We start from the raw sequence: 25,876 nt of genomic DNA, 5'->3' as shown, positions 1-25,876 counted from the left end.
TAGTTCCCACTTCTCCCTGTTGCTTCCGTTGCCCCTTTCTCGACAGCGACCCCCTCTGCATAGTGCATTGATCCCCTCGCGCGCGCCCATAAGTTGTCCCGAACCCGACCCGCTCTGTCATTACCGTTGTATTCGGATCATCCCCAAACATCTACAAAGCATCTCCGTTTTCTTATTAGGACTCCTTACCTATTTATTTCTCGGCCGTCCGATTATGATCGTAGGGACGAGATAGCCCCTAGCCTAACCCACCCGCTATATATATTAGTCTAAACCAAGACCAAACCCTATTTTCTAGGGATCCTCCCCTGTCCAATCCCCGCCGCCACACTCCACCTTGTCGTCTCCCACCTCGGGATCTCCTCATCCCCCCCCCCCGATCCAATCCATCCATCCCGCAGCTTCCCCTCGATCCCGTCGCCTCCTTGCTCGGGAGAGCAAAGGCTCGACCCCGAGCCTCCCGTGCGCCTCCACCTCCCCGCCGGAGCAGCACCAGCAGCTCCCCGCTGCCCCGCTCCTTTCCCCTCCTCCGGCGACCGCTGCCGACGGACCAGGCCGGACCTCGCGCCCCTGCCCTTTCTCTTCCTTTCTTCGTCTTCCCGTGCCTCACATCACTCTGTTACCTCTCATTCTCTCTCTCGCAGGAACCGGACGCAGCCGTCGAACGCCATGGCCTCCCCTCGCCTCCTCACTTTGTTCCTGGACCCCTGCGCCCCGTCAAGTTCCCGGAGCCACCGCCGCCTCGCCAGCACCGTTCGCCTGCAAGCCCGCAGTCCCCGCCGGTCTTCCTCCACGACGCTGCCGCCTTGAACCTCTCCCGCCGGGCTCTGTTTTCCCCTGCATCGCCAAGTCCGCCTCGTCTGCCTTCCCTACATCACACTCCGTCGCCGCTCCTCCTCCGCACCCCAGCGCCAGCAGCAGCAGCGCCCGAGCGCTCCTCTCCCTCGCGCCCGAGACCTCGCCAGCATCCCAGGGCCGAGCTCCGCAGCGCCATCCCCGCCTCCGCTGTCTTGCGCTCGTCCGCGTCGACGCCGGCAGGCTCCGGACGGATCGGCTCGGGTCCCCGCTGCTCCTCCTCTACCGCCCTTGTTGCGAGTCGCCGGATTCGTCGGACCCCTGCTTCGTCCCCGTCGTCGTGTCACCGACATGCTCCAGTTATCCGTAGGCCGTCGCCATGCCCTGCCTCTCCTTTCCTTCTCCTTTTCTTCTCTCTCTGACTTGTGTCGCGCCGCCGCCGTTTTGCAGAGGCCAGCGCCGCCGGAGTCCTTTGCCTCGTCCGCATCACCGTCGCGTCTCCGCGGTCAGAACTCCCCAAGCCCTCATCGCCGGCCTCCCTTGCTTCTGCGTGTGGGAACGACAACCACCAGCGACAAGTCCCCTCGCCCGTGCGTTGACCTCCAGCTCGCCCGCTTCGGCCTGCCTCCTCCACCGACCGGCCTCCAACTCAGCTGCTACCCGCGAGCCCACCTCCACCGATCTGGGCCATGGCCCATGGTGAGAACCCCAGCCCCTCCAGATGCGGCCCGGATCATGGTTTTTTTTCCCGTCTGCGATTTTGTCCATTATCCAGGAGTTTACAGATTTGCAGAAAAACCCCTAGAGTTCTTGCATTCAATAACTCACAAGTGGTGCATCATTTGTAAAAACATTATATATAAAAAATTCTTAGAATTTTGTCTAGTTTCATAATATGCCTTTTTCATCCATGTTAAAAATGTTTAACTTGCTGTTTGTCTAATTTTGCATAAATGCCATGCTAAAATGATTTATTTCATAACTAAATAACCGTAGCTCGGATTTTAATAAACTTATATGTAAATGGGGTAGAAAAATGCCTAGTTTAACATGGTGCACTTCATTTTGCTGTTTAACAACATTAAAATTGTGTTTATGGCAGAACAGTACCAAATCTAAAACATGCATGTGGGATTTTCCGGAATTGTTGTTTGTTGTTTCCGGCCTCATTTAAACTTGCCTAAATAGTTAGTTTCAATATGCTTCACCCTCTTGCCTTGTTAATCAACATTTAATATTGTTGGGTACATAAACGAGAGAGAACTAAATAATTGATGTGGTGTTTCGTCAATATGCAACTCGTTGCATATTGAGCTCCACTTAATTTGTAGTGTTGTTTGTTGCATTTGCCATGCCATGCATCATTAGACCGGACATGCATCATACTTGTTTATGCATCATGCCATGTTTATGTGATGGTTGTTTACTATGTTGTTTGTTTCTTTCCGGGTTGCTTCTCTCGTTAGCTTCGGTTTCGTTCCGGAGTTGTGAGGATTCGTTCGACTCCGTCCGTTTGTCTTCTTCATGGACTCGTTCTTCTTCCTAGCGGGATCTCAGGCAAGATGACCATACCCTCGAAATCACTTCTATCTTTGCTTTCTAGTTGTTCGCTCTATTGCTATGCCGCGCTACCTACCACTTGCTATATCATGCCTCCCATATTGCCATGTAAGCCTCTAACCTCACCTTTCCTAGCAAACCGTTGTTTGGCTATGTTACCGCTTTTGCTCAGCCCCTCTTATAGCGTTGCTAGTTGCAGGTGAAGATGAAGTTTGTTCCATGTTGGAACATGGATATGTTGGGATATCACAATATCTCTTATCTTAATTAATGCATCTATATACTTGGTAAAGGGTGGAAGGCTCGGCCTTATGCCTGGTGTTTTGTTCCACTCTTGCCGCCCTAGTTTCCGTCATACCGGTGTTATGCTCCTTGATTTTGCGTCCTTACGCGGTTGGGTGATTTATGGGACCCCCTTGACAGTTCGCTTTGAATAAAACTCCTCCAGCAAGGCCCAACCTTGGTTTTACATTTGCCTCACCTAGCCTTTTTCCCTTGGGAGTCGCGCATCCCGAGGGTCATATTTATTTTACCCCCCGGGCCAGTGCTTGCCTAAGTGTTGGTCCAAACTAGAGCACCGTGCGGGACCATCCCTTGGCAACTTGGGTTACGTCGGTACCTGTACGCTTCGCTTATCCGGTGTGTCCTGAGAACGAGATACGTGCGACTCCTATCAGGATTGTCGACACATCGGGCAGCTTTGCTGGTCTTGTTTTACCATTGTCGAAATGTCTTGTAAACTAGGATTCCGAGACTGATCGGGTCTTCCCAGGAGAAGGAATATCCTTCGTTGACCGTGAGAGCTTGTGATGGGCTAAGTTGGGACACCCCTGCAGGGTATAAACTTTCGAGAGCCGTGCCCGCGGTTATGTGGCAGATGGGAATTTGTAATATCTGGTTGTAGAGAACTTGACACTCGACTTAATTAAAAACGCATCAACCGCGTGTGTAGCCGTGATGGTCTCTTTTCGGCGGAGTCCGGGAAATGAACACGGCTTTTGGGTTATGTTTCACGTAAGTAGGAGTTCAGGATCACTTCTTGATCATTACTAGTTGACGACCATTCCGTTGCTCCTCTTCTCGCTCTTATTTTTGTATGTTAGCCACCATATATGCTTAGTGCTTGCTGCAGCTCCACCTCATTACCCCTTTCCGACCCTTAAGCTTAAATAGTCTTGATCTCGCGGGTGTGAGATTGCTGAGTCCTCGTGACTCACAGATACTTCCAAAATAGTTGCAGGTGCCGACGATACCAGTGCAGGTGATGCCGCCGAGCTCAAGTGGGAGTTCGATGAAGACCTTGTTCGTTACTATGTTTCGTTTCCTATTGATCAGTAGTGGTGCCCAGTTGGGACGATCAGGGATCTAGCAGTTGGGTTATCCTCTTTTCTTTTGGCTTTGACCGTAGTCGGTCTATGTGTGTACTCTGATTGATGTATGATTTATTTATGTATTGTGTGAAGTGGCGATTGTAAGCCAAGTCTTTATCCCATTCTTGTTCATTACATGGGATTGTGTGAAGATGACCCTTCTTGCGAGAAAACCACAATGCGGTTATGCCTCTAAGTCGTGCCTCGACACGTGGGAGATATAGCCGCATCGTGGGTGTTACAACGGATCCTATCTCGGAGGGGCTCTCGCCCCTCCCATGCCATGGAGGCCAAGGACCAGAGGGGAAACCCTTCTCCCATCTAGGGAGGAGGTCAAGGAAGAAGGGGGCCCCTCTCCCCCTCTCCTCCGGTGGCGTCGGAACGCTGTCGTGGCCACCATCATCATCACCGCGATCTACACCAACACCTCCGCCATCTTCACCAACATGTCCATCACCTTCCCCCCTCTATCTACATCGGTCCACTCTCCCGCAACCCGCTGTACCCTCTACTTGAACATGATGCTTTATGCTTCATATTATTATCCAATGATGTGTTGCCATCCTATGATGTCTGAGTAGATTTTCGTTGTCCTATCGCTGGTTGACGAATTGCTATGATTGGTTTAATTTGCTTGTGGTTATGTTGCTTTCCTTTGGTGCCCATCATATGAGCGCGCGCGTGGATCACACCATAGGGTTAGTTGTATGTTGATAGGACTATGTATTGGAGGGCAAGAGTGACAGAAGCTTCAACCTAGCATAGAAATTGATGCATACGGGATTGAAGGGGGACCAATATATCTCAATGCTATGGTTGGGTTTTACCTTAATGAACGTTAGTAGTTGCGGATGCTTGCTAATAGTTCCAATCATAAGTGCATAGAATTCCAAGTCAGGGATGACATGCTAGCAGTGGCCTCTCCCACATAATACTTGCTATCGGTCTAGTAAAGTAGTCAATTTCTTAGGGACAATTTCGCAACTCCTACCACCACTTTTCCACACTCGCTATATTTACTATAGCTGTGTTTTTATCTAAGCAGCCCCTACTTTTTATTTACGTGCTCTTTTTATTCTTGCAAGCCTATCCAACAACACCTACAAAGCACTTCTAGTTTCATACTTGTTCTAGGCAAAGAGAACGTTAAGCGTGCATAGAGTTGTATCGGTGGTCGATAGAACTTGAGGGAATATTTGTTCTACCTTTAGCTCCTTGTTGGGTTCGATACTCTTACTTATCAAAAACTGTTGCGATCCCCTATACTTGTGGGTTATCATACACGAGGTGCGCACGAGGCAGGGGGCGCGCCCATGGGGTAGGGCGCGCCCTCCACCCTCGTGGACGCCTCGTGTCCTTCCCGGACTACTTCTTATTTTCCTATTTTCTTAAATATTCCAAAATAGAGAAAAATTGCCATTAGAACTGTTTTGGAGTCGGTTTACTTACCGTACCACATACCTATTCCTTTTCGGAGTCTGAAACGTTCTGGAAAGTGTCCCTTATGTGCTCCTCCGGGGTTACGGTTTCAATAACATTGGTTTCAACATTTATAGGATTACCTGAGATATAATGTTTGATTATTTGACCGTTCACCACCTATGGATTTGTGCCTTCGAAGTTGTTGCTTTTATGGCACCGGAACGATAGACTTCCTCGATAACGTAAGGACCTTCCCATTTAGAGAGGAGTTTTACTGCAAAAAACCTTAAATGAGAGTTGAATAGCAACACATAATCTCCTACATTAAACTCATGCTTTTGTATCCTTTTGTCATGCCATCTTTTAACCTTTTCTTTAAAAAGTTTGGCATTCTCATAGGCCTGGATTCTCCATTCATCAAGTGAGCTAATGTCAAATAACCTCTTCTCACCAGCAAGCTTGAAATCAAAATTGAGCTCTTTAATGGCCCAATATGCCTAATGTTCTAGTTCGAGAGGTAAGTGACATGCCTTTCCATAAACCATTTTATACGGAGACATACGCATAGGATTTTTATATGCAGTTCTATAGGCCCATAATGCATCATCAAGTTTCTTGGACCAATTCTTTCTAGATCTATTAACAGTCTTTTGAAAAATTAATTTGAGCTCTCTATTACTCAATTCTACTTGACCACTAGACTGCGGGTGAGATGGGGATGCAATTCTATGAGTAACATCATACTTATCAAGCATTTTACGAAAGGCACCATGAATAAAATGTGAACCACCATCAGTCATTAAATATCTAGGGACTCCAAACCTCAAAAAAATAACTTCTTTAAGCATCCTAATAGAGGTGTTATGATCAGCACTACTAGTTGGATCAGCAACCTACTTGTCCTTCTTTATAAAAGTGTGGGTCATCCCAGAAGTAATGTCTTAAATCATAGAAAAACTTTTTGTTTTGCTGGTATGTGAAACTAGGTGGTATAAATTTAGCAACAATGTAATTAGCATAATCAGCATACCATGGAGCAGTACGAGAGGCATTTATGACATTTAATTGTTCATCGGGAAAGCTATCATCAATAGGTAGTGGGTCATCAAGAACATTCTCTAACCTAGACAGGTTGTCTGCAACGAGGTTCTCAGCTCCCTTTCTATCAATAATATGCAAATCAAATTCTTGTAGCAAGAGAACCCATCTAATAAGTCTAGGTTTAGCATCTTTCTTTTCCATAAGATATTTAATAGCAGCATGATCAGTGTGAACAGTTACTTTAGAATCAACAATATAAGGTCTGAACTTATCACAAGAAAATACAACTACTAAATTTTTTTTCTCGGTAGTAGCATAATTTCTCTGGGCACTGTCTAGAGTTTTACTAGCATATTGAATAACATTTAATTTCTTATCAACCCTTTGCCCTAGAACAGCACCTACAGCATAATCACTAGCATCGCACATAATTTCAAAGGGTAAATTCCAATCAGGTGGCTAAACAATAGGTGCAGAAATCAATGCTTTCTTAAGTATTTCAAATGCTTCTACACAATCATCATCAAAGACAAAAGGAATATATTTTTGTAAGAGAATAGTCAGAGGCCTGGAGATTTTAGAGAAGTCCTTAATGAATCTCCTATAAAAACCGGCATGACCAAGGGAACTTCTTATACCTTTAATGTCCTTGGGACTCGGCATCTTTTCAATAGCATCAACTTTAGCTTTGTCAACTTCAATACCTCTTTCAGTAATTTTATGCCCCAAGACAATACCTTCGTTAACCATAAAGTGGCACTTCTCCCAATTCAAGACAAGGTTAGTTTCTTCACATCTCTGCAAAACTCGATCAAGGTTGCTCAAGAAATCATCAAAAGAAGTTCCATATACGAAGAAATCATCCATGAAAACCTCAACAATCTTTTCACAAAAATCAAAGAATATAGCCCTCATGCATCTTTGAAAGGTAGCAGGTGCATTACATAAACCAAAAGGCATACGTCTATAAGCAAAGATACCGAAAGGACAAGTAAAAGTGGTCTTTTCTTGATCCTCTTTTGACACAGGTATTTAAGAGAAACCGGATCAATTCATCTTTATAATTAGGAACAACAGTAATACCTCCCTTCTTAGGGACACAATGGACAGGACTTACCCACTAACTATCAGCAACGGGATAAATTATACCTTCCTCCAGAAGCTTTAGTATTTCTTTCCTTACCACTTCTTTCATCTTAGGATTTAACCATCGTTGGTGATCGACAACTGGTTTAGCGTCTTTCTCCAATTTTATTTTGTGCTGGCATAGAGTGGGACTAATGCCCTTAAGATGATCAAGAGTATATCCAATAGTAGCTCGGTGCTTCTTCAGAGTTTTCAATAATTTCTTTTCTTCATGCTCTGAAAGGTTAGCACTAATAATAACAGGATATATCTTCTTTTCATCAAGATAAGCATATTTAAGAGTATCAGGTAATGGTTTAAGCTCAAACACGGGATCACCCTTGGGTGGAGGAGGATCCCCTAGGATTTCAACAGGGAAGTTGTGTTTCAGAATAGGTCCCTGTTTAAAGAATACATCATCTGTTTCCCTTCTTTCATTCATAAACATATCATTTTCATGGTCTAGCAAATATTGTTCTAAATGATCATTAGGAGGCACGGCAATAGAAGCAAGACCAATAATTTCATCTTTACTAGGAAATTCCTCATCACGGGGTTGTCTACGAAATTTAGCAAAGTTAAACTCATGAGACATATCCCCCAAACCAATAGTAACAACATCCTTTTCGCAGTCTATCCTAGCATTAACAGTATTCAAGAAGGGTCTACCAAATATAATGGGACAAAAGCTATCTTGTGGGGAACCAAGAACAAGAAAATCAGCAGGATATTTAACTTTCGCACACAAGACTTCAACATCTGTAACAATCCCAATTGGTGAAATAGTGTCTCTATTGGCAAGCTTAATTGTAACATCAATTTCTTCTATCTCAGCAGGTGCAATATCATGCATAATTTCTTGGTATAAGGAATGAGGTATTGCACTTGCACTAGCACCCATATCACATAAGCCATGATAACTATGATCTCCTGTTTTAACAGAAATAACAGGCATGTGAGGACCCACAAGTATAGGGGATCTATCATAGTCCTTTCGATAAGTAAGAGTGTCAAACCCAATGAGGAGCAGAAGGAAATGATAAGCGGTTTTCAGCAAGGTATTCTATGCAAGCACTAAAATTATCGGTAACAGTTAGTTTTGTGATAAGGTAATTTGTAACGGGTAACAAGTAACAAAAGTAAATAAAGTGCAGCAAGATGGCCCAATCCTTTTTGTAGCAAAGGACAAGCCTGGTCAAACTCTTATATAGAGAAAAGCGCTCCCGAGGACACATGGGAATTATCGTCAAGCTAGTTTTCATCACGTTCATATGATTCGCGTTCGGTACTTTGACAATTTGATATGTGGGTGGACCGGTGCTTGGGTGTTGTCCTTACTTGGACAAGCATCCCACTTATGATTAACTCCTATTGCAAGCATCCGCAACTACAAAAGAAGTATTAAGGTAAACCTAAGCATAGCATGAAACATATGGATCCAAATCAGCCCCTTACGAAACAACGCATAAACTAGGGTTTAAGCTTCTGTCACTCTAGCAACCCATCATCTACTTATTACTTCCCAATGCCTTCCTCTAGGCCCAATTAATGGTGAAGTGTCATGTGGTCGACGTTCACATAACACCACTAGAGGAGAGACAACATACATCTCAATCGAACGAATACCAAATTCACATGACTACTAATAGCAAGACTTCTCCCATGTCCTCAGGAACAAACGTAATTACTCACAAAGCATATTCATGTTCATAATCAGAGGAGTATTAATATGCATATAGGATCTGAACATATGATCTGCCACCAAATAAACCAACTAGCATCAACTACAAGGAGTAATCAACACTACTAGCAACCTACAGATACCAATCTGAGGCTTTCGGACAATGATTGGATACAAGAGATGGACTAGCGTTTGAGAGGAGATGGTGCTAGTGAAGATTTTGATGGAGATTGGCCCCCTCCCGATGAGAGGAGCGTTGGTGATGACGATGGCGATGATTTCCCCCTCCCGGAGGGAAGTTTCCCCGGTAGAACAGCTCTGCCGGAGCCCTAGATTGGTTCCGCCAAGGTTCCGCCTCGTGTCGGCGGAGTTTCTTCCCGAAAGCTTGCTTATGGCTTTTTTCTCGGACGAAAGACTTCATATAGCAGAAGATGGGCACCGGAAGGCCACCAGGGGGCCCACAAGGCAGGGGGCGTGCCCAGGGGGTATGGCGTGCCTCCCACCCTCGTGGCCAGGGTGTGGCCCCCCTCCGGTATTTTCTTCGTCCAGTATTTTTTATTAATTCCAAAAATGACTTTCGTGAAGTTTCAGGACTTTTGGAGCTGTGCAGAATAGGCCTCTAATATTTTCTCCTTTTCCAGCCCAGAATTCCAGCTGCCGGCATTCTCCCTCTTCATGTAAACCTTGTAAAATAAGATAGAATAGGCATAAGTATTGTGACATAACGTGTAATAACAGCCCATAATGCAATAAATATCGATATAAAAGCATGATGCAAAATGGACGTATCAACTCCCCCAAGCTTAGACCTCGCTTGTCCTCAAGAGGTAGAGGTGTCGATAAAATAAAATACGGACATGAGGGCATCATGATCATTCTTATAACAGCAACATATATGGATATTATCATATGATTTCTTATGCTCGAGTAATAATCTATTCACAATGTCAAGTATGGATCAGAAACTTCATTGAGAACCAGCAAACTATATCTCAGTCATTGAAGCAATTGCAATTTATCATAACATCGGAAAGAGTCTATGTAAGAGCTTTTCAGCAAGTCCACATACTCAACTATCATTTAGTCTTTCACAATTGATAACACTCACACAATACTTTTGGTTACGGAGTTTTAATCAGTCACAGAGAAAGATAGGGGCTTATAGTTTCGCCTCCCAACCTTTTACCTCAAGGGTAATGTCAACAATAATAGTTCATGCTAACTTACATCTAATTGGATATATATATATATATATATATATATATATATATATATATATATATATATATATATATATATCAGGATCTTTCCAACACAAGGTGCTTGCCAAAGGATAAAATGTAAAAAGGAAAGGTGAAGATCACCATGACTCTCGCATAAGGGTAAGAGATAAAAGTAAAAGATAGGCCCTTCACAGAGGGAAGCAGAGGTTGTCATGCGCTTTCATGGTTGGATGCACGAAATCTTAATGCAAAAGAACGTCACTTTATATTGCCACTTGTGATATGGACCTTTATTATGCAGTTCGTCGCTTTTATTTCTTCCACATCACAAGATCGTATAAAGCTTATTTTCTCCACACTAATAAATCATACATATTTAGAAAGCAATTTTTATTGCTTGCACCGATGACAACTTACTTGAAGGATCTTACTCAATCCATAGGTAGATATGGTGGACTCTTATGGCAAAATTGGGTTTAAGGGTATTTGGAAGCACAAGTAGTATCTCTACTTGGTGCAAAGAATTTGGCTAGCATGAGGGAGAAAGGCAAGCTCAACATGTTGGATGATCCGTGACAATATACTTTATTTCGGATGTAAGAAAACATAACCCATTACGTTGTCTTCCTTGTCCAACATCAACTCTTTAGCATGTCATATTTTAATGAGTGCTCACAATCATAAAAGATGTCCAAGATAGTATATTTATATGTGAAACCACTCTTTCTTTATTACTTCCTATTAATTGCAACGATGACCAAAGCTATGTTTGTCAAATCTCCACAACTTTTAATCATCATACTCTTTCTATGTGAACTCATTACTCTCCATAAGATCAATATGATCTCTTTATTTCTTTTTATTCTTTCTATTTTCTTTTATTCCCTCAAGACCATGGCAAGATAATCAAGCCCTTGACTTAACACTAATCTTTATTATATATCTCACGGACTCGATTACATAGAGGGATCATAAAGCAAAACTCAAAACTAAATCATACTAAAAAATTATTCTACCAGATAAAGATATTACCAAAAGGATCGAACTAAGAAAAAGGGTAAAGATAGGAGTGTGATGGTGATACGATACCGGGGCACCTCCCCCAAGCTTGGCAGTTGCCAAGGGGAGTGCCCATACCCATATGATTATGTCTCCTCTGCTGGTGAAGAAGATGGTGGTGATGATGGGTAGTCGCACATCGAGCGTAAGAGATCCCCCAACTTGCGGATAATGCCCTTGAGTGCGACGATATGCTCCTTCAACAAAATATTTTCACGTGTGAGATACTTGTTTTGTGTACGAGCTAACTCAATCATCTTGAAAGCTTCGATCTCAGTTGGGGTAAGAAGATTTGATCAAGTTGAAGGATGTCTTTTGCTGCCGGAACTTGGTCCTCCGTGGCCTTCTTGATCCCTTCATCCTTGTTGATCTCCATGGGTTCTTCCCTCTTCAGCTCTATCTTCATTAGCCAAGCATCGTTGTCACCATTGTTGGAGGAGGGGGACGACATGATGCCTGTCCTTGACAACCCTGACGGAAAATAGCTCGAAACAAGAACAGAGGATAATTGCGTGATACGGTGGTCAAAACCTTCGGGAGATTATATAATGAATTTTTACCGACCGAAAGAAGTATCGTGCAAGAAAATAGAGTCCGGAGAGCACACGAGGTGCCCATGAGGTAGGGGGTGTGCCCAAGGGGGTAGGGCGCGCCTCCCACCCTCGTGGAAGCCTCGTGTCCTTCCCGGACTGCTTCTTATTTTCCTATTTTTCTAAATATTCCAAAACGGATAAAAATTGCCATTGGAACTGTTTTGGAGTCGGTTTACTTACCGTACCACATACCTATTCCTTTTCGGAGTCTGAAATATTCTGGAAAGTGTCTCTTATGTATTCTCTGGTGTTACGGTTTCAATAACATTAGTTTCAACATTTATAGGATTACCTGAGATATAATGTTTGATTCTTTGACCGTTTACCACCTTCGGATTTGTGCCTTCAAAGTTGTTGATTTTTATGGCACCGGAACGATAGACCTCCTCGATAACGTAAGGACCTTCCCATTTAGAGAGAAGTTTTTTCCTGCAAAAAGTCTTAAACGAGAGTTGAATAGCAACACATAATCACCTACATTAAACTCACGCTTTTGTATCCTTTTGTCATGCCATCTTTTAACTTTTTCTTTAAACAGTTTGGCATTCTCATAAGCCTGGGTTCTCCATTCATCAAGTGAGCTTATGTCAAATAGCCTCTTCTCACCGGCAAGTTTGAAATCATAGTTGATCTCTTTAATGGCCCAATATGCCTTATGTTCTAGTTCGAGAGGTAAGTGACATGCTTTTCCATAAACCATTTTATACGGAGACATACCCATAGGATTTTTATATGCAGTTCTATATGCCCATAATGCATCATCAAGTTTCTTGGACCAATTCTTTCTAGACCTATTAACAGTCTTTTGTAAAATTAATTTGAGCTCTCTGTTACTCAATTCTACTTGACCACTAGACTATGGGTGATAAGGAGATGCAATTCTATGATTGACATCATACTTAGCAAGCATTTTATGAAAAGCACCATGAATAAAATGTGAACCACCATCAGTCATTAAATATCTAGGGACTCCAAACCTTGGAAAAATAACTTTTGTAAGCATCTTAATAGAAGTGTTATGATCAGCACTACTAGTTGGAATAGCTTCTACCCACTTAGTAACGTAATCAACTGCAACTAAAATATGTGTATACCCATCAGAGGAAGGAAAAGGTCCCATGTAATCAAAGCCCCAAACATCGAATGGTTCAATAACGAGTGAATAATTCATAGGCATTTCTTGACGTCTACTAATATTACCAATTCTTTGACATTCATCACAAGATAAGACAAACTTACGGGCATCCTTGAAGAGAGTAGGCCAATAAAAACCGGATTGCAATACCTTATGCGCAGTTCTATCTCCAGCGTGGTGTCCTCCATAAGCCTCAGAGTGACACTTGCGTAGGATCTGTTCCTGTTCATGCTCAGGTACACAACGTCTAATAACACAATCTACTCCTTCTTTATAAAGATGTGGGTCATCCCAAAAGTAATGTCTGAAATCATACAAAACTTTTTCTTTTGCTGGTATGTGAAACTAGGTGGTATAAATTTAGCAACAATGTAATTAGCATAATCAGCATACCATGGTGCAGTACGAGAAGCATGTATGACATTTAATTGTTCATCAGGAAAGCTATCATCAATAGGTAGTGGGTCATCAAGAACATTCTCTAACCTAGATAAGTTGTCTGCAACGGGGTTCTCAGCTCCCTTTCTATCAATAATGTGCAAATCAAATTCTTGTAGTAGGAGAACCCATCTAATAAGTCTAGGTTTAGCATCTTTCTTTTCCATAAGATATTTAATAGCAGTGTGATCAGTGTGAATAGTTACTTTAGAATCAACAATATAAGGTCTGAACTTATCACAAGCAAATACAACTGCTAAGAATTCCTTTTCAGTGGTAGCATAATTTCTCTAAGCACTGTCTAGGGTTTTACTAGCATATTGAATAACATTTAATTTCTTATCAACTCTTTGTCCTAGAACAGCACCTACAGCATAATCACTGGCATCGCACATAATTTCAAAGGGTAAATTCCAATCAGGTGGGTGAACAATAGGTGCAGAAATCAATGCTTTCTTAAGTATTTCAAATGCTTCTACACAATCATCATCAAAGACAAAAGGAATATCTTTTTGTAATAGATTAGTCAGAGTCCGAGAAATTTTTGAGAAGTCCTTAACGAACCTCCTATGAAAACCGGCATGACCAAGGAAACTTCTTATACCTTTGATGTCCTTGGGACACGGCACCTTTTCAATAGCATTAACTTGAGCTTTATCCACTTCAATGCCTCTTTCAGAAATTTACCCCAAGACAATACCTTCATTAACCATAAAGTGGCATTTCTCCCAATTCAAGACAAGGTTAGTTTCTTCACATCTCTGCAAAACTCGATCAAGGTTGCTCAAGCAATCATCAAAAGAGGATCCATAAACGGAGAAATCTTCCATGAAAACGACACAAATCTTTTCACAAAAATCAGAGAATATAGCCATCATGCATCTTTGAAAGGTAGCAGGTGCATTACATAAACCAAAAGGCATACGTCTATAAGCAAAAGTACCGAAAGGGCAAGTAAAAGTGGTCTTTGCTTGATCATCAGCTGACACAGGTATTTGAGAGAAACCAGAATAACCATCTAGAAAGCAAAAATGTGTGTGTTTGGATAATCTTTCTAGCATTTGATCAATGAATGGCAAGGGGTAGTGATCTTTTTTAGTAGCTTTATTTAATTTGCGGAAATAAATTACCATCCTATAACCTGTAATAATTCTTTGGGGAATCAATTCATCTTTATCATTAGGAACGACGGTAATACCTCCTTTCTTAGGGACACAATGGACAGGGCTTACCCACTGACTATCAGCAACGGGATAAATTATACCTGCCTCAAGGAGCTTTAGTATTTGCTTTCTTACCACTTCTTTCATCTTAGGATTTATCCGTCGTTGATGATCAATAACTTGTTTGGTATCTTTCTCCAAATTTATCTTGTGTTGACATAGAGTAGGACTAATGCCCTTAAGATCATCAGGAGTATATCCAATAGCAGCATGGTGCGTCTTCAGAGTTTTCAATAATATTTCTTCCTCCTTCTCTGAAAGGTTAGCAATAATAATAACAGGATATATCTTCTTTTCATCAAGATAAGCATATTTAAGAGTATCAGGCAATGGTTTAAGCTCAAACATGGGATCACCCTTGGGTGGAGGGGGATCCCCTAGGATTTCAACAAGCAAGTTGTGTTTCAGAATAGGTCCATGTTTAAAGAATGCTTCATCTATTTCCCTTCTTTCATTTATAAACATATCATTTTGATGGTCGAGCAAATATTGTTCTAAAGGATCACTAGGAGGCACAGCAATAGAAGCAAGACCAATAATTTCATCCTTACTAGGCGATTCCTCATCACGAGGTTGTCTATGAAATTTAGAGAAATTAAACTCATGAGACATATCATCCAAACCAATAGTAACAACATCCTTTTCGCAGTCTATCTTAGCGTTGACAGTATTCAAGAAGGGTCTACCAAATATAATGGGACAAAAGCTATCTTGTGGGGAACCAAGAACAAGAAAATCAGCAGGATATTTAGCTTTCCCACACAAGACTTCAACATCTCTAACAATCCCAATTGGTGAAATAGTATCTCTATTGGCAAGCTTAATGACATCAATTTCTTCTAACTCAGCGGGTGCAATATCATGTATAATTTCTTTGTATATAGAGATAGGTATTGCACTAGCACTAGCACCCATATCACACAAGCCATGATAACAATGATCTCCTATTTTAACAGAAATAACAGGCATGCCTACCACAGGTCTATGTTTATCTTTAGCACCAGGTTTAGCAATTCTAGCAGTTTCCTCACAGAAATAAATAACATGCCCATCAATATTATCAGCCAAGAGATCTTTAACAATACCAATATTAGGTTCAACTTTAACTTGCTCAGGGGGTGTATAAGTTCTAATATTACTTTTACGAACCACGGTTGAAGTTTTAGCATGATCCTTTATTCTAACAGGAAAAGGCGGTTTCTCAACATAAGCAGTAGGAACAATAGGATCATTATAAGTGATAGTCTTTTCTTCAACTTTAATAGGTTCAACCACTTTTACTTCTATGGGAGGATGATATTTAAACCACAGCTCCTTAGGGAGATCAACATGAGCAGCAAAAGATTCACAAAAAGAAGCTACTATCTCAGAGTCAAGTCCATATTTAGTGCTAAATTTACGGAAAACATCGGTATCCATAAAAGATTTAACACAATCAAACTTATGTGCACCTAACTCCGTACCTTCGCCGAGATCCCAATCTTCAGAGTTGCGTTTAATTCTTTCCAATAAATCCCATTTGAATTCAATAGTCTCATCATAAAGGAACCAGTACAAGAAGTATCGAGCATGGAGCGGTTGTTGTCAGAAAGCCGAGCATAAATTTTTTGAATAATCATTTCTCTTGATAGCTCAAGATTGGGGCATGAATATAACATTCACTTAAGCCTCCCCCAATCTTGAGCGATGCTTTCTCCTTCGCGAGGCAAAAAATTGTATATATAATTACGATCACGATGAACAAGATACATAGGACAAAACTTCTTATGAAATTCCAATTTCAATCGCTTGTAGTCCCATGATCCCATATCATCACATAGCCTATACCATGTCAATGCATCTCCCTTCAAAGGTAAATGGAAGACCTTCTTCTTGATAACATCATCGGGCATACCTGCAAGCTTAAATAATCCAGAAACTTCATCCACATAGATTAAGTGTAAATCGGGATGCAATGTTCCATCTCCTGCAAAAGGATTAGCTAGCAGTTTCTCTATCATACCCGAAGGAATTTCAAAGTAAACATTTTCAGTAAGTTCAGTAGGTTGAGGAGCAACTCTTTGCTCTACTGGTCGGGGTGAAGATACCCCGAACAAGCCCCTCAGAGGATTACTTTCCATAGTAACAAGTGACAGTAAATTTCAACACACTATATAAATTTTTTCCTTACCAACTTCCACCTACCAAAGGCGCTTCACTCCCCGGCAACGGCGCCAGAAAAGAGTCTTGGTGACCCACAAGTATAGGGGATCTATCTTAGTCCTTTTGATAAGTAAGAGTGTCGAACCCAACGAGGAGCAGAAGGAAATGATAAGCGGTTTTCAGTAAGGTATTCTCTGCAAGCACTGAAATTATCGGTAACAGATAGTTTTGTGATAAGGTAATTTGTAACGGGTAAAAAGTAACAAAATTAAATAAAGTGCAGCAAGATGGCCCAATCCTTTTTGTAGCAAAGGACAAGCCTGGAAAAACTCTTATATAGAGAAAAGCGCTCCCGAGGACACATGGGAATTATCGTCAAGCTAGTTTTCATCACGTTCATATGATTCGCGTTCGGTACGTTGATAATTTGATATGTGGGTGGACCGGTGCTTGGGTGCTGTCCTTACTTGGACAAGCATCCCACTTATGATTAACTCCTATTGCAAGCATCCGCAACTACAAAAGAAGTATTAAGGTAAACCTAACCATAGCATGAAACATATGGATCCAAATCAGCCCCTTACGAAGCAACGCATAAACTAGGGTTTAAGCTTCTGTCACTCTAGCAACCCATCATCTACTTATTACTTCCCAATGCCTTCCTCTAGGCCCAAATAATGGTGAAGTGTCATGTAGTCGACGTTCACATAACACCACTAGAGGAGAGACACCATACATCTCATCAAAATATCGAACGAATACCAAATTCACATGACTACTAATAGCAAGACTTCTCCCATGTCCTCAGGAACAAACGTAACTACTCACAAAGCATATTCATGTTCATAATCAGAGGAGTATTAACATGCATATAGGATCTGAACATATGATCTTCCACCAAATAAACCAACTAGCATCAACTACAATGAGTAATCAACACTACTAGCAACCTACAGATACCAATCTGAGGCTTTGGGACAATGATTGGATACAAGAGATGAACTAGGGTTTGAGAGGAGATGGTGCTGGTGAAGATGCTGATGGAGATTGGCCCCCTCCCGATGAGAGGAGCGTTGGTGATGACGATGGCGATGATTTCCCCCTCCCGGAGGGAAGTTTCCCCGGCATAGCAGCTCTGCCGGAGCCCTAGATTTGTTCCGCCAAGGTTCCGCCTCGTGGTGGCGGAGTTTCTTCCCGAAAGCTTGCTTATGGCTTTTTTCTCAGACGAAAGACTTCATATAGCAGAAGATGGGCACCGGAGGGCCACCAGGGGGCCCACGAGGCAGGGGGCATGCCTGGGGGGTAGGGACGGGGCTTGCCTGCTCCCGCGGCATGCTCCCATCCGTGCTCCCCGCTCTCTCTTTTCCATCCAACGACACTGCTTTCCAGTCTCTTTTTCTAGCATAAAAAGGGCAAACAATTCTGAATTTTTTTTATTTCTCATGTTACCAAAATACATTCACTTGTCGTCTTTCCCATGGGCTCATCTCCGCAGCTCGTCAACGAGCCCTGCCTCCATTAGCATCGCACGCCGCCGCACACCCTGGTAGCACGTGATAGTACCTTGTCAGCTTTCAGCCCTCCTTCACCATCTTGTCACTGCACGCCTGGTCACCACGGCGGCTGCGCGCATGCACACGGCCATAATCGTGGGGCACGAGGTCCCAACAGCATGCATTGCGCAAGCATAGCTGCAGACACGCGTCCCGCGTGAGCACCAGGTGTCGGCATGGAGCAGCTTGCTGGGTGCGTGTCGGCTGCACCAGAATGTGGAGCTCGGCGAGATCGCCGCCGAGTGGCTCTTCGAGCTGGAGCTCGGCGAGGCCAGCCACTACGTGCTCCTCTGCAACATGTAGTGCACCGTCGGGACGTGGGAGAAGTCGCTGGCGGTGCGGGTGAGCATGCGGCGGCAGGGCATGGGCAAGCTAGGAGCCCGGGTGCAGCTGGGTCGAGCTCGACGGCGCGATCCACCGGTTCATGGCCGGCGAGTCGTCCTCGTCCCACCCGGCAAGCGCCAAGGTGCACGCGCACATGGACGCACTCTGGGAACTGATGTGGTACGAGGGGTACGCGCCCGACTGGTCGTGCGTGCTCCATGACGTCGACGAGGCCTAGAAGGCGACCATGCTCCAGTACCACAGCGAGAAGCTTGCCATCCCCTTCAGGCTACTGCGGGCGCCGCCCGGCGCGGCCATCAAGGTGGCCAAGAACCTGAGGGTGTGCAACGTCAGAGCAAAGGTCCACACGTTTAGGGCCTTCCCCACAACGTTTGCCTTGCCGCCAGCAATGCGTACACAATGTGCACCATGATAGTGATAGAGCGAAGGGCATGCCAAAGAATCAATCTAGAGCAAGCTAGTTCCTGCTGCTGCTTCTTCTAGCAAGCTTAGTATGTGTGTATTGCTGTGTATATGAAACCTACAACCGATGAAGTTTCAAGCTTTGTACGGTCAGGCTAAGCGACCTGCGGTAATGGTTGTGGTTGTGGACGCGTATGAACGACGGCACGGGACATCACCTTGGATCCCGATGCAGACGGCGCCGCCTAGAGTGCGGGCGGCTCTGACGATGGCCTCAGGGTGATGCGACCGGAACTATGTCGACGACGTTACGGGGCTGGAGGAGAGTACATCTCACGCGTTGGCCGATCAGACTGGAGAAGAGGAGTAGTTCTTGTCCACGTGAAGGAGAAGGGATTAAGGACGAAATTATACATAGCCTGATTTATCTTTGACGTAAAAGGAGACGCGGGAGAGAAAATAAAGGAGGTCGTCGGATGGAAAAGAGAGAGCGGGGAGCACGGATGGGAGCATGCCGCAGGAGCAGGCAAGCCCCGTCTGGGGGGTAGGGCGCGCCTCCCACCCTCGTGGCTAGGGTGTGGCCCCCTCTGGTATTTTCTTCGTCCAGTATTTTTTATTAATTCCAAAAATGACTTCCGTGAAGTTTCAGGACTTTTGGAGCTGTGCAGAATAGGTCTCTAATATTTGCTCCCTTTCTAGCCCAGAATTCCAGCTGCCGGCATTCTCCCTCTTCATGTAAACATTGTAAAATAAGAGAGAATAGGCATAAGTATTGTGATATAACGTGTAATAACAGCCCGTAATGCAATAAATATCGATATAAAAGCATGATGCAAAATGGACGTATCAGCATGCCTACAACAGGTCTATGTTTATTTTTAGTATCAGGTGTAGCAATTCTAGCAGTTTCCTCACAGAAGTAAATAACATGCCCATCAATATTATTAGCCAAGAGATCTTTAACCATAGCAACACTAGGTTCAACTTTAATTTTCTCAGGGGGTTTGGGTGTCTTAATGTTACTTTTGTTGACCACAGTTGAAGCTTTAGCATGATCCTTTATTCTTACAGGGAAAAGTGGTTTCTCAATATAAGCAGTAGGGACGACAGGATCATTATAAGTGATAGTCTTTTCTTCAACTTTAATAGGTGCAACTACTTTTACTTCAATTGGAGGATTATATTTAAACCACTTCTCCTTAGGGAGATCAACATGAGTAGCAAAGGATTCACACAAAGAAGCTGCTATCTCAGAGTCAAGTCCATATTTAGTGCTAAATTCACGGAAAACATCAGTATCCATAAAAGATTTAACACAATCAAACTTAGGTGTTATACCTGACTCCTTACCTTCGTCGAGGTCCCAATCTTCAGAGTTGCGTTTAATTCTTTCCAATAAATCCCATTTGAATTCAATAGTCTTCATCATAAAAGAGCCAGTACAAGAAGTATCGAGCATGGAGCGATTATTGAGAGAAAGCCGAGCATAAAAAAATTGAATAATCATTTCTCTTGAGAGCTCATGATTGGGGTATGAATATAACATTGACTTAAGCCTCCCCCAAGCTTGAGCGATGCTTTCTCCTTCGCGAGGCCAAAATTTATATATATAATTACGATCATGATGATGAAGACGCATAGGATAAAACTTCTGATGAAATTCCAATTTCAATCGGTTGTAGTTCCATGATCCCATGTCATCACATAGCCTATACCATGTCAATGCATCTCCCTTCAAAGATAAAGGGAAGACCTTCTTCTTGATAACATCCTCGGGCATACCTGCAAGCTTAAATAATCCACAAACTTCATCCACATAGATTAGGTGCAAATCGGGATGTAATGTTCCATCTCCTGTAAAAGGATTAGCTAGCAGTTTCTCTATCATACCCGAAGGAATTTCAAACTAAAAAATTTCAGTAGGTTCAGTAGATTGAGGAGCAACTCTTTTCTCTACTGGTCAGGGTGAAGATACCCCGAACAAGCCCCTCAAAGGATTATGTTCCATAGTAACAAGTGACAGTAAATTTTAGCACACTATATAAATTTTTCCTTACCAAATTCCACCTACCAAAGGCGCTTCACTCCCCAGCAACGGCGCCAGAAAAGAGTCTTGATGACCCACAAGTATAGGGGATCTATCGTAGTCCTTTCGATATGTAAGAGTGTCGAACCCAAGGAGGAGCAGAAGGAAATGATAAGCGGTTTTTAGTAAGGTATTCTCTACAAGCACAAAAATTATTGATGGGGAACGTAGTAATTTCAAAAAAAATCCTATGCACACGCAAGATCATGGTGATGCATAGCAACAAGAGGGGAGAGTGTTGTCCACGTACCCTCGTAGACCTAAAGCGGAAGCGTTAGCACAACGCGGTTGATGTAGTCGTACTTCTTCACGATCCGACCGAGCCAAGTACCGAACGTACGGCACCTCCGAGTTCAGCACACGTTTAGCTCGATGACGTCCCGCGAACTCCGATCCAGCAGAGCTTCGCGGGAGAGTTCCGTCAGCACGACGGCGTGATGATGGTGATGATGTTGCTACCGATGCAGGGCTTTGCCTAAGCACCGCTACGATATGACCGAGGTGGAATATGGTGGAGGGGGGCACCGCACACGGCTGGGAGAGATCAACAGATCAACTTGTGTGTAGAGGTGCCCCCCTGCCCCCGTATATAAAGGAGCAAGGGGGGAGAGGGGGCCGGCCAAGGAGGGCGCGCCAAGGGGGGAGTTCTACTCCCACGGGGAGTAGGACTCCTCCTTTCCTTGTTGGAGTAGGAGAAGGGAAGGAAGGGAGAGAGGAGGAGAAGGAAAAAGAAGGGAGCCCACCCTCCTTGTCCAATTCGGACTAGATGGGAGGGGGCACGCGGCTGCCCTGGCCGCCCCTCCTCTTCTCCCACTAAGGCCCATGAGGCCCAATTAATTCCCCGGGGGGTTCCGTTAACCCCCCCCCCCCCCGGTACTCCGGTATATGTCCAAAACCTTCCGGAACCTTTCCTGTGTCAGAACATAGTCGTCCAATATATCGATCTTTACGTCTCGACCATTTCGAGACTCCTCGTCATGTCCGTGATCATATCCGGGCTCCAAACTACCTTCGGTACATCAAAACACAAAAACTCATAATACCAATCGTCACCGAACTTTAAGCGTGCGGACCCTACGGGTTTGAGAACTATGTAGACATGACCGAGACACGTCTCCGGTCAATAACCAATAGCGGAACCTGGATGCTCATATTGGCTCCTACATATTCTACGAAGATCTTTATCGGTCAAACCGCATAACAACATATGTTGTTCCCTTTGTCATCGGTATGTTACTTGCCCGAGATTCGATCATCGGTATCTTAATACCTAGTTCAATCTCGTTACCGGCAAGTCTCTTTTCTCGTTATGTAATGCATCATCCCGCAACTAACTCATTAGTCACATTGGTTGCAAGACTTATAGTGATGCGTATTACCAAGAGGACCCAGAGATACCTCTCCGACAATCGGAGTGACAAATTCTAATCTCGAAATACGCCAACTCAACAAGTACCTTCGCAGACACCTGTAGAGCAGCTTTATAATCACCCAGTTATGTTGTGATGTTTGGTAGCACACAAAGTGTTCCTCCGGTAAACGGGAGTTGCATAATCTCATAGTCATAGGAACATGTATAAGTCATGAAGAAAACAATAGCAACATACTAAACGATCAAGTGCTAAGCTAACGGAATGGGTCAAGTCAACCACATCATTCTCCTAATGATGTGATCCCGTTAATCAAATGACAACTCAAGTCCATGGATAGGAAACTCAACCATCTTTGGTTAACGAGCTAGTCAAGTAGAGGCATACTAGTGACACTATGTTTGTCTATGTATTCACACATGTATTATGTTTCAAGTTAATACAATTCTAGCATGAATAATAAACATTTATCATGATATGAGGAAATAAAAATAATAACTTTATTATTGCCTCTAGGGCATATTTCCTTCAGTCTCCCACTTTCACTAGAGTCAATAATCTAGATTACACAGTAATGATTCTAACACCCATGGAGTTTTGGTTCTGATCATGTTTTTCTCGTGGAAGAGGCTTAGTCAACGGGTCTGCAACATTCAGATCCGTATGTATCTTGCAAATCTCTATGTCTCTATCTCTTTGTCACCTCCATAAACGAGAAACATATCCTTAGTCCTTTTAAGGTATTTCAAGATGTTCTTGGCCGCTGTCCAGTGATCCACTCCTGGATTACTTTGGTACCTCCCTGCTAAGCTAATAGCAAGGCACACATCAGGTCTGGTACACAGCATTGCATACATGATAGAGCCTATGGCTGAAGCATAGGGAACATCTTTCATTTTCTCTCTATCTTCTACAGTAGTCGGGCATTGAGTCTGACTCAACTTCACACCTTGTAACACAGGCAAGAACCCTTTCTTTGCTTGATCCATTTTGAACTTTTTCAAAACTTTGTCAAGGTATGTGCTTTGTGAAAGTCCTATCAAGAGTCCTGATCTATCTCTATAGATCTTGATGCCCAATATGTAAGCAGCTTCACCAAGGTCTTTCAATGAAAAACTTTTATTCAAGTATCCTTTTATGCTATCCAGAAATTATATTTCATTTCCAATCAATAATATGGCATCCACATATAATATTAGAAATGCTACAGAGCTCCCACTCACTTTCTTGTAAATACAGGCTTCTCCAAAAGTTTGTATAAAACCATATGCTTTGATCACACTATCAAAACATTTATTCCAACTCCGAGAGGCTTGCACTAGTCCATAAATGGATCGCTGGAGCTTGCACACTTTGGTAGCTCCCTTTGGATCGACAAAACCTTCCGGTTGCATCATATACAACTCTTCTTCCAGAAATCCATTCAGGAATGCAGTTTTGACATTGATAACCCACAAGTATACAGAATCAATTGTAGCCTCTTTCGATAAGTAAGAGTGTTGAACCCAACGAGGAGGTAAAAGTAGAACAAATATTCCCTCAAGTTCTATCGACCACCGATACAACTCTACGCACGCTTAACGTTCGCTTTACCCAAAACAAGTATGAAACTAGAAGTACTTTGTAGGTGTTTTAGATAGGTTTGCAAGAATATAAAGAGGACGTAAATAAAAAGTAGGGGCTGTTTAGATAAAGAAGCAATAAAGTTAGTATAGCGAGTGTGGAAAAGTGGTGGTAGGAGTTGCGAAATTGTCCCTTAAGCAATTGACTACTTTACTAGACCGATAGCAAGTTTTATGTGGGAGAGGCCACTGCTAGCATGTCATCCCTTACTTGGAATTCTATGCACTTATGATTGGAACCATTAGCAAGCCGCAACTACTAACGTTCATTAAGGTAAAACCCAACCATAGCATTAAGATATATTGGCTCCCCTTCAATCCCGTATGCATCAATTTCTATGCTAGGTAGAAGCTTATGTCACTCTTGCCCTCCAATACATAGTCCTATCAACATACAACTAACCCTATGGTGTGATCCACGCACGCGCTCATATGATGGGCACCAAAGGACAGCAACATAACCACAAGCAAATTAAATCAATCATAGCAATTCATCAACCATCGATAGGACAACGAAAATCTACTCAGACATCATAGGATGGCAACACATCATTGGATAATAATATGAAGCATAAAGCACCATGTTCAAGTAGAGGGTACAGTGGGTTGCGGGAGAGTGGACCGCTGCAGATAGAGGGGGGAAGGTGATGGAGATGTTGGTGAAGATCGCGGTGATGATGGTGGTGGCCACGGTAGCGTTCCGGCGCCACCGGAAGAGAGGGGGAGAGGGGCCCCCTTCTTCTTCTTCTTCCTTGACCTCCTCCCTAGATGGGAGAAGGGTTTCCCCTCTGGTCCTTGGCCTCCATGGCATGGGAGGGGCGAGAGCCCCTCCGAGATTGGATCTGTCTCTCTGTCTCTCTCTGTTTCTGCGTTCTCATATCTGGCCTTTCACCGTTTCTTTTATATCCAGAGATCCGTAACTCCAATTGGGCTGAATTTTGGACACGATCTCTATCCGGAAATTAGCTTTCTTGCGGCGAAAGAAGGGCTCCAACCGCCTTACGGGGTGGCCATGAGGGTCTAGGGCGCACCTGACCCCCTCGGGCGCGCCCCCTGCCTCGTGGCCCCCTCGGGCATCGTATCACGTTGATTATTTTTCCCAAAAATCATAAATATTCCAAAAAAATCTCCGTCAGTTTTTATCCCGTTTGGACTCCGTTTGATATGGGTTTTCTGCGAAACAAAAGTATGCAACAAACAGGAACTGGCACTGGGCACTCGATCAATATGTTAGTCCCAAAAATAGTATAAAAAGTTGCCAAAAGTATATGAAAGTTGTAGAATATTGGCATGGAACAATCAATAATTATAGATACGATGGAGGCGTATCAGCATCCCCAAGCTTAATTCCTGCTCGTCCTCGCGTAGGTAAATGATAAAAAAGATAATTTTTGATGTGGAATGCTACCTAGCATAATATTGATCATGTAATCTAATCATCGCATGAAAATTAAGACACCAGTGATTCAAGGCAATAGTCTATCATTTGACATAAAAACAATAATACTTCAAGCCTACTAATAAAGCAATCATGTCTTTTCAAAATAACATGGCCAAAGAAAGTCATCCCTACAAAATCATATAGTCTGGCTATGCTCCATCTTCACCACACAAAATATTCAAATCATGCTCAACCCCGATGACAAGCTGAGCAATTGGTTCATACTTTTTAACGCGCTTCAGCCTTTTCA

Source organism: Triticum aestivum, chromosome 7D (genome assembly GCF_018294505.1).
Source record: "Triticum aestivum cultivar Chinese Spring chromosome 7D, IWGSC CS RefSeq v2.1, whole genome shotgun sequence".
Taxonomy (NCBI): domain Eukaryota; kingdom Viridiplantae; phylum Streptophyta; class Magnoliopsida; order Poales; family Poaceae; genus Triticum; species Triticum aestivum.
This window is presented reverse-complemented; position numbering follows the sequence as displayed.